Source organism: Gopherus flavomarginatus, chromosome 12 (genome assembly GCF_025201925.1).
Source record: "Gopherus flavomarginatus isolate rGopFla2 chromosome 12, rGopFla2.mat.asm, whole genome shotgun sequence".
Lineage (NCBI taxonomy): Eukaryota > Metazoa > Chordata > Testudines > Testudinidae > Gopherus > Gopherus flavomarginatus.
In genome coordinates this window covers 25271274-25286009 of record NC_066628.1, presented here as the reverse complement: position 1 = coordinate 25286009, position 14736 = coordinate 25271274, and the positions used below count along the sequence as shown (strand labels likewise).

The 14736-nt window shown below is 44.0% G+C and overlaps 2 protein-coding genes across 3 annotated transcripts in view; one reads left to right on the top strand and one right to left on the bottom strand.

Annotated features, from left to right (window-relative positions):
- LOC127032443 (zinc finger protein OZF-like) overlaps positions 1–14736 on the bottom strand; it is a 605001-nt gene that overhangs the window by 231683 nt on the left and 358582 nt on the right. The gene's annotated exons all lie outside the window — the stretch shown is intronic.
- LOC127032169 (butyrophilin subfamily 3 member A1-like) overlaps positions 12938–14736 on the top strand; it is a 35695-nt gene continuing 33896 nt past the window's right edge. The window contains exon 1 of the mRNA XM_050919174.1: positions 12938–12944. The gene's annotated coding sequence lies outside the window, so the exon portion shown is untranslated. The remainder of the gene's footprint in view (positions 12945–14736) is intronic.

Sequence of the window (14736 nt, the reverse complement as noted above, 5' to 3'; positions counted from 1 at the left end):
ACGTAACATAGTTTATGATGGAGCAGGAGCAGAAGGCATACCCTCACCTGGCAAACTGAAAGTGGCTGGTGCTTCTCTTGACACTCAGTTCAGCCACTGAGTCCCCTGCATACACTGGTGCTTCTGGTGCAAGGCCACAAGCACAGACTCACAAGCACAGACTGGTGGGATCACATTGTCTTGTAGACCTGGGATGACTAGGAGTGGATCCAGAACTTCTGCATGAAGAAAGCCAAATTTCTGGACCTTTGTGAGTAGCTTACCCTGACCCTCCAGCACAAAGACAAACATACGATGCCAGTCTTGCCAGTACAGAAGCAGGTTGCTATAGCTGTTTGGAAGCTGGCTACCTCAGACTGCTACAGGTCTGGTACAAATCAGTTTGGGGTTGGAAACTCAACTGTGGGTAAAGTGGTGATGGAGTTTTCTGACACAATCAGGCATGTGGTTCACCGTAAAGTGGCTGGCATAAAAGATATCACAGAAATAATTGCTGGGTTGGGGAGAATGGGGTTTCCAAACTGAATTTGGTGCCACTGAGGAACATATGTGCACATAGTTTGTCCTCCTCAAGGACGTGTGAGTACATAAACTGCCAACAACTCCATTGTTATGCAAGTCCTTATGGACCATAGAAGACCATTTATTAATGTCAATGTGGGTTGTACTCAGATAGTTCACAATGCCAGAGTTTATCACCAATTGGGAGGCTACATTCATAGACAAGCTGGGACATTATTCCCACAAAATGACATTGTCATAAACAGAGTTACTGTCCTCCACTGTTATTCTGGGGAAACCTGCATACACACTTTTGCCTCAGCCAATGGAACTGAACCCTGCTTTCAGAGACCCAGGCAAATGAAGGTTTAATTTCACTCTTAGCAGGTGTGGAATGGTTGCTAAGATGCTTTTGTCAGATTAAAAGCCCCTTAGAGATGGTCTACAGAACTGTTTGGATTCAGTTGTCATCAATGCTGTCTATATTACTGTGATTTGCTGTGCTCTCTATAATCTTTGTGAAGCCAAAGGTGAGCCATTTCCCCCAGAATGACAACGAGGGGCTACTGAATGGGTATGCTCAGCCAGAAAGTGGAGTTATAACTGCTGGAGGTGGATGCACCCAGGCAACAAGAGTCAGGGATGCTTGGTGCTCCCACATTATGGATTTGCATGACCAATGGGAGAGGAGGAATAGTACCTTTATGAATGCTCTTGTTGGGATAGGTGGTACAGGGGATTAATGATTGCCAGGACGGATGGATGTGCTTGGGGATAGGTGTGGAATTTTAGTGCCATGCAGTGACATGACCACTTATGAAATTACTGGAGGGGTGGAAGCATCCACAGGGAGGGGATAAATATGGAGGGCTGCATGGGGCAAAGGAACAGTTCTTTCTGCTGAGCTCTGTCCTCCTCCCTTAGCTGCCATTCCTGTTCCAGGAACTGTGAATTAAATGCCTGTTCCTGTGCTGAAACCTTGTCCTCTAGGTGTGAAGCCAGTCTGAGCCTTTCCTCTTGCGTCTCACCATACCTTTCCTCTAGCCGCAAGTTCATCTGGTTTTGGTGTTAGATCTACTTGTTGGCTGTCTCCAGAACTTCAACCATAAATTCCTCACAAAAAAACTTCCTTTTGGATCAGTCCACAAAGGTGTGTTGGCCCAGGCTTGTACTGCACTGTGGGTGATCTGTGGAGGCACTGCAGCCAGTAGAACAGGACAAGTCACAGCGGGTTATCGTCCTAAATAATTCACTGCAGAAACACAGAAAAAAATCTTTATTAAATTACAAGGACATAAAATGATACTTTTACAAACTGAACTCCAATATATTATGAGAGGGATGATTCAGATGGCAGAAGCTCCCTGGACACAACCTGGCTAATCCCAGTGAAATAATTTCTGGCACAACAGGAAGTTGAAAATGTAAAGCTACTTTTTTTATTGTAGAAAATTTTGAAACTAACGTGGTGGGGGTTAGGGGCTCCCATCAGTGCCCAGGCTACAAAAGCTTTTTCTATCATTTCACACATTCCACAAAGGGAGATGTTACTCCAAACTGCTGGTGAGAAAACCTGAAGTTTAGGCAACAGAAGTTTTTAAATATATAGTGCAGGGGTGGGCAAACATATAGTGCCGGGGGAGCCAGGTCGGGGGCTTTCCGCACTCCGCCTGGCGCTCCTGCTGGGGAAGAGGGATGGGGGCCTTGCCGCACTCCACCCAGTGCTCTGGCTGGGGGATCGGGGTCAGGGGCTTGCCTTGTTCCTCCTGGCCCTCTGGCTGAGAGAGCAGGGCTTGCCGAGCTCTGGACAAGGGAGCAGGGCCAGGGGCTTGCTGCGCTCCACCTGGCGCTCTGGTCGGCAGCTTCCCGCGCTGCGCCCGGAACTCCAGCTGGGGGAGAGGGGCCAGGGGTTTTGCCATACTCCGCCTGGTGATCTGTCCCGGGGATCAGGACCAGGGGCTTCCTTTGCTCTGCCTGACACTCCGACCGGGTGAGCGGGGCCGGAAGCTTCCCACACTCTGACCAGCAATCTGGCCGGAAGGGAGGGGCTTGCCACACTCGCCTGATGCTCTCGCCAGGGGATGGGGCTGGGGACTTGCCAACAGGGGTTATTACTGAACTAAATTAAAAAAATATATTCCTTTTTTTATTTATTTGGTATCTTAGTTTTGTGTATTGTGTTGGGGTGGGGATTTTAAAAGAATAACTGATTTTAGGGAAGTGTTAATCATAGAATCATAGAAGTGTAGGACTGGAAAGGATCTCAATAGGTTATCTAGTCCAGTAGACCACACTCAAGGCAGGACTAAGTATTTTCTAGACCATCCCTGACAGGTGTTTGTCTAACCTGCTCTTAAAATTCCACAATGAAGGAGATTCCGCAACCTCCCTAGGGAATTTGTTCCAGTGCTTAACGACCCTGACAGTTAGGAAGTTTTTCTTAATGTCCAACCTAAGATACCCTTTTTGCAACTTAAGCCCATTTCTTCTTATTCTATTGGGACTGGGGTTCAAAGGGGGGCATGCTGAGATTGCTCAATCAGGGCAAACTGTAAAGAATGGGGCAGACAGTCCCCAAAACTGGTGGTTATTTTAATACTTAGATTTACCAAGACAGGAATAAAACAGCTTCCTTAAAGCAATCCAGGCTTTGGCTTCCTCTCAGACAGCCAAGTCAAATATGATGAGGCTTACTGAAAATCTTGTTCATCGTATAAAAAGTTCTACCATTCCCAAAGGATGGGACACACCCTCCAGGTTAATGAATATTTCAGATCTTACCCAAATATTTCAGATCTTACCCACACTTACTGTCAATTCTTATTAACTAACCTAACAATTATTTAAAAAGAAAAGAGAGAATTTTAAAGGTCGAGTACTAAATGTCAGGTACTAAAGGTCGGGTGTTAAAAGGTCATTATACATATGGGTATAAATAGAGTTTTTAGGTCAGTTTCGTAGTAGAGATGGGGAGCTTTACAGTTGCAAAAAGTTCTTTTAGAATTAGTCCACAGGTTCTGTCCCATGTGTAATATCATGGTGATCCAGAATAAAACTAGAGATCTCAATCTTGTGGTTCAGGCTTCCCCTGATAAAGCATAAGCACATTTGAGATGAAAGGATCGGGTCCCAAGAATTTTTATAGAGGTTACTGGCAGGCTATGATATCCTCCTGATAGCATGCAGTCCTTGAATGAACAATAGTGTCTTTGAAGTGATCTTCTATTTCCTAAACATCACCGGTAATTAGCTACATAGATTAACAAAAGGCAGTTGCCTAGCTCCCACCATTTGCAGGTGATTTACCATAAACTTCAAAGAAAAATTAAAAGAGTGCTATCACTACATTTACAATTCATGTAACTGTTAACATCTTCTTTTGAACTCTGAATTAACAGAATATATTGATAGACAGGAACTGTTCAGTTAATTGTTAACCTCTAACAATATATATGTAAACACACAAAAACACAAACATTATCTAATATGTCTCTAAAGATTGAATCTAGGTCAATTATCCGACAAGCTGTTTAACACTTCCTAGCCCTGTGTCACATCTATCCTGAGAGGTTAACAATAAGAATAAGATTTTGTCACAGATATTTTAGTAAAAGTCACAGACAGACCACAAGCAAAAAAGAAAAATTCATAGAAGCTGTGACCTGTCCATGATTTTTACTAAAAATATCCCTAACAAAATGGGGAACTGCGGGTCCCCACATGGCCTGAAGCGGGGCAGCTGCATGGGGGCTAGGAGCTGCCTGCAGCAGCTGGAGGCTGCAGGGTATATCCCTGCTACCTGCAGCTCCGAGGGTCCCCCTGCTTCCAGTGGGGGCCAGGTTCAGTGGGTGCCCTCTCCACCTGTGGCAGCCAGGAGCTTCGGGGTACCTCTTCTGCCCACAGCTCCAGGGGCCCATGGCCACTGGGAGCCTGGAGGTTCACCTGTGGAGGCCAGGATCTATGGGGTTCCTCATCACTCATGGCAGCTGGAAACTCAGGGGTTCCCCGATCATCGGCAGCTCCAGAGACTGCCATCACTCACAGCAGATGGGAGATCAGTGGCAACCAGGAGCTTTGGGGGGTCCCCACCACCTGTGGTGGCCGGGAGCTCTGGGAGTTCCCCACCACCTGCAGTGGCCTGGAGCTTGGGGATACCCCACCATCTATGGCAGCTGGGAACTGCAGGGTACCCTGCCACTTGTGGTGGCTTGGAGTGCCAGAGGCAACCAGAGGCGGCAGGGGTACCCTGCAGCTCCCTGACCCACGGGCAGTGGGGGATCCTGCAGCTCCCAACCACCACAGGCTGAAGTCATGTAGGTCACTGGAAGTCACGGATTCCGTGACTTCCTCAACCTCCATGACGATATTGTAGCCTTAGTTTTCCTCCCTCCTCCTTATAACAACCTTTTATGTACTTGAAAATTATCATGTCCCCCCTCAGTCTTCTCTTTTCTTCTTCAGACTAAACGAACCCAGTTTTTTCAACCTTCCCTCAGAGGTCATGTTTTCTAGATATTTAATCTTTTTTGTTGTTTTCCTTTGGATTTTCTCCAAATTGTCCACATCTTTCCTAAATTGTGGCATCCAGAGTTGGGCACAATATTCCAGCTGAGGCCTAATCGGTGCAGAGTAGAACAGAAGAATTTCTTTTTGTGTCTTGATTACAATACTCCTGCTGATATATCCCAGAATGTTCTCTCTTTTTTTTCTTTCATGACAGTGTTACATTGTTGACACCTGTTTAGCTTGTTATCCACTCTAACCCCCAGATCCCTTTTGACAGTACTCCTTCTTAGGCAGTCATTTCCCATTTTGTATTTGTGGAATTGATTGATCCTTCCTAACTGAAGTACTTTACATTGGTCCTTATTGAATTTCATCCTATATACTTTAGACCATTTCTCCAGTTTCTTCAGATCATTTTGAATTTTAATCCTATCCTCCAAAGCACCTGTAACCCCTCCCAGCTTGGTATTGTTTTAAAACTTTATAACTCTGTGCCATTATCTAAATTATTTATGAAGATATTGAACAGAACTGGATTCAGGCCCAATCCCTGCAGGAACCCACTTAATATGACCTTCCAGCTTGACTGTGAACACCAACATCTACTCTCTAGGAACCATTTTCCAACCAGGAATGCACCCATTTTATAATAGCAGCAATTTTACAATAGCTCCATCAATGCTGTATTTCCTAGTTTGTTTATGAGAAGGTCATGTGAGACTGTATCAAAAGCTTTACTAAAATAAAAATATACCACACTTCAATTTCTCCCTATCCACAAGGCTTGTTATCCTGTCAAAGAAACCTATAGTTTGCTTTGACATGGTTTGTTCTTGACAAATCCATGTTGACTGTTGCTTATCACCTTATTATCTTCTAGATGTTTGCAAATGGATTTCTTAATAATTTCTCCATTATCTTTCCAAATACTGAAGTTAAGATGACTGGTCTGTAATTCCCCAGGTTCTCCTTATTCCTCTCATCATAGATTGGGCTTCATTTGCCCCCTTCCTGTCTCCCATCTTCCTTGAGTTTTGAAGATAGTTTATAATTGCTCAGCTATCTCCTCAGTCTGCTCCTTGAGTATTCTAGGGTATATTTCATCAGAACCAGGGCCGGCTCCAGGCCCCAGCGCTCCAAGCGCGTGCTTGGGGTGGCATGCCGTGGGGGGTGCTCTGCCTGTTGCCGAGAGGGCGGCAGGCGGCTCCGGTGGACCTCCCGCAGGCGTGCCTGCGGAGGGTCCGCTGGTCCCGCAGCTACGGTGGACCTCCCGCAGGCATGCCTGCGGATGCTTCACCGGAGCCGCGGCACCAGCAGACCTTCCACAGGGATGCCTGCGGGAGATCCACCGGAGCCGAGGGACTGGTGAGCGGCAGAGCGCCCTCCGCTGCGTGCCGCCGTACTTGGGGCGGTGAAATGGCTAGAGCCGGCCCTAATCAGAACCTGCCAGTTTGAAGACATCCAACTTTTCCAGGTAATTTTTTAACTTTTTCTTTCCCCATTTCAGCCTGAGATCCTACCTCTTTTTCACTGTTAGATGTTTGATTGATACTAAAAATTTTGGTGAAAACTGAAACAAAAAAAGAATGTAGCACTTCTGTCATTTCCACAATTTCTTTTATTATCTTTCCCCATCATTGAGTAATGGGCCTCTTCTGTCCTTGGTCTTCTGCTTGCTTCTAATGTATTGGTATAATTGATATAATGTTCACTCTTGTGCCTTTAATAATGTCTCTTGGATAAACTGCCAACTCTCTTGAACAGTTTTTCCTTAGACATGCTTCTCATATGATTTTATGTACCAGCTCCCTAAGATAGGTAAAGTCTGCCTTCTTGAAATCCATTCTCTTTATTCTGCTGTTTTTCCTCCTATCATTCTTTAGAATAATTAACTCTACCATTTCATGATCACTTTCACCCAAACTGCATTCCACTTCCAAATTCTCAGCTAGTTCCTCCCTATTTGTCAAAAAACAAATCTAGAACAGCTCTCTCCCTTATCAGAGGGGTAGCCGTGTTAGTCTGGATCTGTAAAAGCAGCAAAGAGTCCTGTGGCACCTTATAGACTAACAGACGTTTTGGAGCATGAGCTTTCGTGAGTGAATACCCACTTTGTCTGATGCTCTCCGTTAGTTGCTTTCCCCACCTTCTGAAATAAAAAAATGATATCCAGTACATTCCAGGAACTTGTTGGACAATCTGTGCTTATCCCAACACATGTCTGGGTGATTGATGTCCCCCATCACCATCAACTCCTGTGCTTTTTATGGTTTTGTTAGTTATTAAAAAAAAAAAACTCATTCACCTCTTCTTCCTGTTTAGGTGGTCTCTAGTAGACCCCACCATGACATCACCTCTGTTTTTTACCCCTTTTATTCTTACCCAGAGACTTTCAACAAGTTTGTCTCCTATCTCCATCTCAACCTCCAAGTATATACATCTTTGATACACATGGCAACACTTCCTTCCTTTTTTCCCTGCCTGTCCTTCCTGAGCAAGCTCTACCCTTCTATACCAATATTCCAGTCATGTGTATTATCCCACCGTGTTTCTGTGATGGCAACTATGTCATAGTTGTAATTATTCACTAGTCTTTCTAGTTCTTCCTGTTTATTCCCAGTACATCTTGCATTAGTATACAGATATGTAAGATACTGATTTGATTTCTCTTTTATGTTCCCTCTTGTCTCTCCTTTGTCCCTGTGATAATGCCCCATTCTGCCCACAGAGTCTGACCTTTCACCCAGGTCTTAATGTTTTTTACCTACCTAAGGGCTTTTGTCTCTTGCCACTGTCAAACCTAGTTTGCTCTCCTCACTAGGTTATCCAGTCTGTATCCAAATATACTCTTCCCCTTCCTCAATAGGCAGACCACATCTCCACTCAACAGTCCTTCTTCCTGGAACATCATCCCAAGATCAAGAAAGCTTAAGTTCTCCTGGCAGCATCATCTGGGCAGCCATTCATTCACCTCCAGCATGCATGTATCTCTGCCTGGGCCTCTATCCTTCACAGGAAGGATAGAAGGAACCACCACCTGAGCCCCAAATCCTTCACCTTTACTCCCAAAGCCCTGTAGTCACTTCTGATCTGCTCAGGGTCATACCTTGAAGTATCATTAGGGCCCACATGGATGAATAGCATGGGGTAGTAGTTAGAGGGCTGGATGATCCCTGAAAATCCCTCTGTAACATCTCAGATAGGAGCCCCTGGCAGGCTGGGATGCCAAATAACACCTGCAGATGGGTGTCTCTGTCCCTAACAGAAGGGAGTCACCAACCACCTCTACCATCCATTTCCTTTTGGGAGTGGTGGCAAAAATCCTCTCAGCCTTGAGGATACAGAGCTTCTCCTCTTCCACCTTTTGGGGTGATTGCTCATCACTTGTTGACAGGACACAGGGCCAGCTTCAGACACCAGCATAGCAAGCAGGTGCCTGGGGTGGCCAATGAAAAGAGGAGTGGCATGTGCAGCCGTTTGGAGGCAATTTGGTGGCTGCGCCCTCACTCCCTCTTGAAGTGAAGGACCTGCCACCAAACTGCAGCTGTAGAAGAAGCAGCAGTAGAGCTACCGCCGATCGCGAACACAGCTTTTTTTTTTTGCTGCTTAGGGTAGCAAAAACGCTAGAGCCGGCCCTGCCAGGACAGCATAATGATTCTTCTTCACTGTGGTTGGTGGGTTGGGATTAGGGGTGGAACACTGCCTGCTGCCGGAATAACCATCAGCCAGTGTCGTCCCTGTGACAGAGCCGCTGTAACCACCTCCTCTGGTGGTGTGACAGCAGTCCTTTCTAGCTGGATTGTTTCCTGAGCCTTGGAGGCCTCCTTATGAATATTCTCAATTAATTCCTTGTGTGCACGGCAGACATGCCAAACCCGTGAAAGAAATGCAGAAATTCAGCTTGTTTTTGGCTTAATTGGCTTGTGAGTTGCTTGTTGGCTAGTTTTTGGCTTGCAGCTTCTTGCTTGTTGTAGCTTGTTGCTTCTTCTTTTTTATCAGCTCCCGGAAAGCAGGGGCAATGTTGGGGAGAGAGCCGGGGTGCACAGTAGGCCCACCACAGTCCCAGGCTGCACGCTGGGGGGATCTAGTCACATAGAGTATTGGGGTTCTTAGGGATCGACTTGTTTTGGCTTTGTTTTCAAATGGGATTATCTTGATTTTTGGCTTATTTTGAAAGTCGAGGTGCCTATTTACTGCATGAAAGTTGGCAACTATGGTGCACAAACGATCTTCAGGCTAGCCACCTCCTCCTGTAGCTGTACCATCTGCTTCCTGAGAGATTCCACCAGCAGGCACCTTTCCCACTGGATGGACTCCCCAGTCTGGCTTTCTTTGAAAGAGAAATGCAGGTCACAGTCCCTGAAAATCCAGATCTGCGTGGAGGCATCCATGGTCAGGTTCTCTGTCTGGATACAGGTGCAGGTGGAGGAGGCAGGAACAGCGTTGGTACTGGTGATGTGGCCTTTCCTAACCACAGTGATTATATTATGTCTCCCTCCCACAAACTCCCTCTCAAATTCCCCTGTTTGCTGTCCTCTGTTTGCTGTCTCCCCTTGGTCACTTAGCCTCAGGCTTTAAGCCCTTCTCGCCTAGCTCAGCCTTACCCCTCATATCTGCTCCAGTCCAGCAAAGCACTTAAGCATGAGCCTTACCTTGAAACACTTGAGCAATGCACTTTAGGCAATTTGACTGCTCATGTGCTTAACTGAAGGCTCGTGTTGGAGTTTTCTGGAGCAGGATAATAGTGCTCAGCGTCTTGAAAGACTGAGTCCTTAGTGACTTGCATGACATTCCAAAGAATACTGAAACTATCCATTTGGGGGTAACAAACTTGCTTTTTAAGTATGCAGTATTATGTAGCCAGGTTGGTCCCAGCATAGATAGAGAAGGTGGATGAGGTAATATCTTTTATTGGACCAACTTCTGTTGGTGAGAGAGACAAGTTTTTAAGCTGCACAGAGCCTTTCTTCAGGTCTAGGAAAGGCATGTCCAACTGTCATAGCTAAATGCAAGGTGGAATAGATTGTTTAGCATAAGCATTTAGAACTATTGTAAGGGAAAATTCAAGGTAGAAGGGCCAGATAATACCACTGCAATTAGAGGACAAAAAGAGGGGGCTACTGGATTACAGATTGCTGTCGTTTCTTACAACTCTTTAAACTCATTTGGGCAGGAACAGTCTTTTTGTTCCATGTTTATATAGCACCCAGCATAATTCAATCCTGATCCATACTAGGGGTTTCTAGGCAATATGATAATACAAATAATAAAAAAAAGTTGTTTATAATTATCCTAAAAGTTCCCTAATACAGCAAAGTATTTAAGTGCCTGCTTAAATGTAAGTAAGTAAACTGATCTCATCGGGGCTACTCTTATACTTCAGGTTCATCTCAAATGTAAATGCTTTTCAGCAGCAAAGTTCTTGCCATCTTGTAGGATTCAGTGTTAGGAAAACTAGAAATTCAGCAGATAAAAGGGCAGAATGGCTTATGTGCCATAAAAAACACAAGACAAAAAGACAGTGTTTATGTGGGGAAGGTGAGGTGGGGGGAAGTCAGAACTTGTGAGAAACAAACCAATTACCTGCATTGTTAAAGGGTTTTAGAAATGACAGTAAACCAATAAAAACTATTTAAAAAAACAATAGCAATGAGTCAGTTCTGACCCTGAATCAATTTAAACTATTTTATAAATTAAAAAATATTTACTGTATCTTACTCCTTATTTTTCAGGTCATTCATGTATGAGGAATGTAAATTGGACAAATCTGAAGGAGAACTGCCTACGTTCTGAGTACCCTGTCAAAAGAGGGGTCTGTTTTACATTAACTGAACTGTCTCACATTTTGTTACTCATATTTGGAATATCTATTCTTTCAGGTTAGCTTTCGTACTGCTTATTTTCATCACAACCGGTGGAAGTAAAATTTAAAATTAAAGAAGATCTTTCTAAATGTTACAATGTCCCTTCTTCTAATCCCCTGCACAAATATAGTATAGCACCTTAGAGCGTCGTGAACATGGAAAACTTTAGAAAAGTCCTCTCAAGTGAAAAATACATATGGAAAATAAGTAACACCAAATTAGACAGATAGACTGCACCATCAGTGATAACTCCAGCTGCAGAAACTAAATAGCTGAGTAAGGTCAGACACCCTAATTAGTGACCGGCTCCCAATATAGCCATATGATTACATAAAAAGTAATGTTGGAATGGAGTCAGACTCTGACAAGGAAAGAAAATGAATGAATCAGCAGTAAAAGAAAGAATTTCTAGGTCTTGTGTGACAGCAGACACAGAGGGTACATCCAGACTACCCGTCATATCTGTGGGTAGCGATCAATTTTTCGGGGATCAATATATCGCGTCTCACCTAGGCTCGATATATCGATCCCAGAACACGGTCCCATCAACTCCGGAACTCCACCGGAGTGAGTGACGGTAGCAGAGTTGACACGGGGAGCTGCAGACGTCGATCCCGCACTGTGAGGACCCAAGATAAATCGATTAAGATACTTTGACTTCAGCTACACTATTCACATAGCTGAAGTTGCGTATCTTAGATCGATACCGCCCCCCAAGTGTTGACCAGCCCAGATAGTAAATAATAGCTTGTCTCCAAACTATCAGCTGCAACCCATGGGAGGTAGCCTGTGGGAAGGGGCAGTGACCTCCCAGGTGCATAACCTCACAGAATCCTCAGGTGAATGTGTAAACCCAGAAACTGCAACATTCCTCCCACAGCTGCCTCTCCTTGGGGGTGGGGATAGCTCAGTGGTTTGAGCATTAGCCTGCTAAATCCAGGGTTGTGAGTTCAATCCTTGAGGGGGCCATTTAGGAATCTGGGGCATAAATCTGTCTGGGGAGTGGTCCTGCTTTGAGCAGGGGGTTGGACTAGATGACCTCCTGAGGTCCCTTCAAACTCTGATATTCTATGAAAGGATCTATGAAACAAAGGCTTTGCTCACTCCTTGTCTCTCTCCAACCTCTTGGGCACCATTCACCCCTGGCTAGTCAATAGAAAAGTATAAGGACTATATGGTCTGAACACAGGGGTATTAATCCTCCTAGGCCCTTTAGCAGCCATGTAAGAGGGATGATGTTTGTTAGCCCCTTGCACCCCTCTGAGAGTGAGGCAGAATCTAGCACTAAATGTGGCTCCATTCTACTGACCTTAACATTGCAGGAATACAGCCTATGTACATAATATACTGTCTGGTTATATTTTTAAGCTCGGGCTGCACCAAAGGGGATCAGTGATTACACTGGTAAGTAATTTGAGAATTCCTTGTGTGCTATATGTGTATTATCTCCATGTTATTGTCACAAAGAGATGCATTTAGTTTGGGGAATTAAATCTGCATTGGGGCAAATTCCATCCACAGAGAACAGTTTTACTACAAGTGCACAATTTTACAGTACCATTCTATTTAACAATTAATTACTGAATTAAAACTTTGCACCCCTTGGGCCTGATCGAGTGTCCTTTTAAGTCAATGAGACTTCACTGGACTTTGGGCCAGGGGTTGAGTTAATATCAACCTTTTTTTGTATGGTACTTTTGGGAGACAGAGGTAATGAACCAGGATTTGGATTCTTATTTAATGATATCATGTCAATGTACATAAAAATGGGGTGAACTTGGTGAACTTATGTTTCTGTTATAGATAACGTTCCAGAGATGAGCTCCTTTTATCCATACTGTAGTTATATTGTAAATTCAGTGGATCTGTAGTGTCTGTCTGAGTAAAGTCTAGATGTGAATGTGACATTTCTATTATAAACTTGTGTACAATTGTAATCTTCTACTGTGGTATAAAGCATTATGAATGCTAATATACTAGTGAAAAAACACACACTTCAGTCACATTTTTCTCATCTTATCATCTGTTCTTTTCCAGCTTCTTTTGAATATCCTCCAAACATGACAACTACTGGTAAGTAAAATTGTAAACTGTGAAGAATATTGTGGTTTTTGGGACTAATAACAGAAGCTGGAGGGTCAGAACAAAGACAGTAATTAATACATTTCATTTTACAGTATTTTTTCATACCACAGTTACTTTGTAGTTTTATTTTAAAATATACACACCCACTAAAAAATGTATCAAAAGTATAACTTTGGTGTAAATATACTGTAAATGCAATATAATTAATTTATCTGGATTCTAACAAACCAAAACAACTTCCAGTCTAATCAATATCATACACATAGCTAGAGACTTTCATAGACACAAATGGAGTGAAGCACCAACTCTCACTGACTTCCAATGGAAGTTGAGAGCCTAAATGCCTTTAGTGCTTCTGAAAATCTCCCCCAAAATAAACAAGAGAGGTAATCAGAGTACCAGTGATGGGAGGAAGTGGTCTGAGACCAAAAACATGTTTATTCCCCTGTGCCGAAGACAAGTGGGCATTCCTAACATGTTCGCACCCAGCATAGCATTATCCTCCTCCAGTGTGTTTGACAAGGTGGTTGTGATTAAAAGGAAGAGAGGGGATGAGGGAAGAACATAATAACCACTAAGGGGAGGAGGACATGACAAATTATTTTGCCCCATTATCGGCGGTAAATGAAGAGGATTCAGAAGTGCTGTGTGTATTATCTGAGAATTGGAAGTCCTATCCAGACGAGTATTCAGGGCTTCATTTCTAAACTGGGAAGGGGTGTGATGAGAATCATTGATTAGAACTGGACCAAAACAAGAAAAGGAATATAAATCAGCTGCAAAATGAAGGGTACGTGAGAGGAGGGAAGAAGGTGAGAGGAGGGAAGAAGGGGAAGAACTGGCACTGCAAGGAAATAAGATGTTACCACACTACATGACTCCAGTTCATGGAGGTGACAGGTGCCAGAGTTTCCTCACCTGACACCTCTTCAATATAGACTCATAAACTGTCAGAAGGGAGCATTATGATCATCTAGTCTGACCTCCTGCACAATGCAGGACACAGAATCTCACCCACCCACTCACTCCTGTAACAAACTCTTAACCTATGTCTGAGTTATTGAAGTCCTCAAATTGTGGTTTGAAGACCTCAAGCTGCAGAGAATCCTCCCGCAAGTGACCCGTGCCCCATGCTGCAGAGGAAGGCGAAAAACCTCCAGGGCCTCTGCCAATCTGCCCTAGAGGAAAATTCCTTCCTGACCCCAAATATGGTGATCAGTTAAACCTTGAGCATGTGGGTAAGACTCACCAGCCAGCACCCAGGAAAGAATTCTCTGTAGTAATTCAGACCCCACCCCATCTAACATCCCATCACAGACCACTGGGCATACTTACCTGCTGATAATCAAAGATCAATTGCCAAATTAATTGCCAAAATTAGGCTATCCCATCATACCATCAACTCCATAAACTTATCAAGATTAGTCTTAAAGCCAGATATGTCTTTTGCCCCCACTACTCCCTTTGGAAGGCTGTTCCAGAACTTCACTCCTCTAATGGTTAGAAACCTTCATCTAATTTCAAGTCTAAACTTCCTAGTGTCCAGTTTATATCCATTTGTTCTTGTGTCCACATTGATACTAAGCTTAAATAATTCTCTCCCTCTCTAATATTTATCCCTCTAATATATTTATAAAGAGCAATCATGTCCCCCCTCAACCTTCTTTTGGTTAGGCTAAACAAACCAAGCTCTTTGAGTCTCCTTTCATAAGACAGGTTTTACATTTCTTGGATCATCCTAGTAGCCCGTCTCTGAGCCTGTTCCAGTTTGAATTCATCC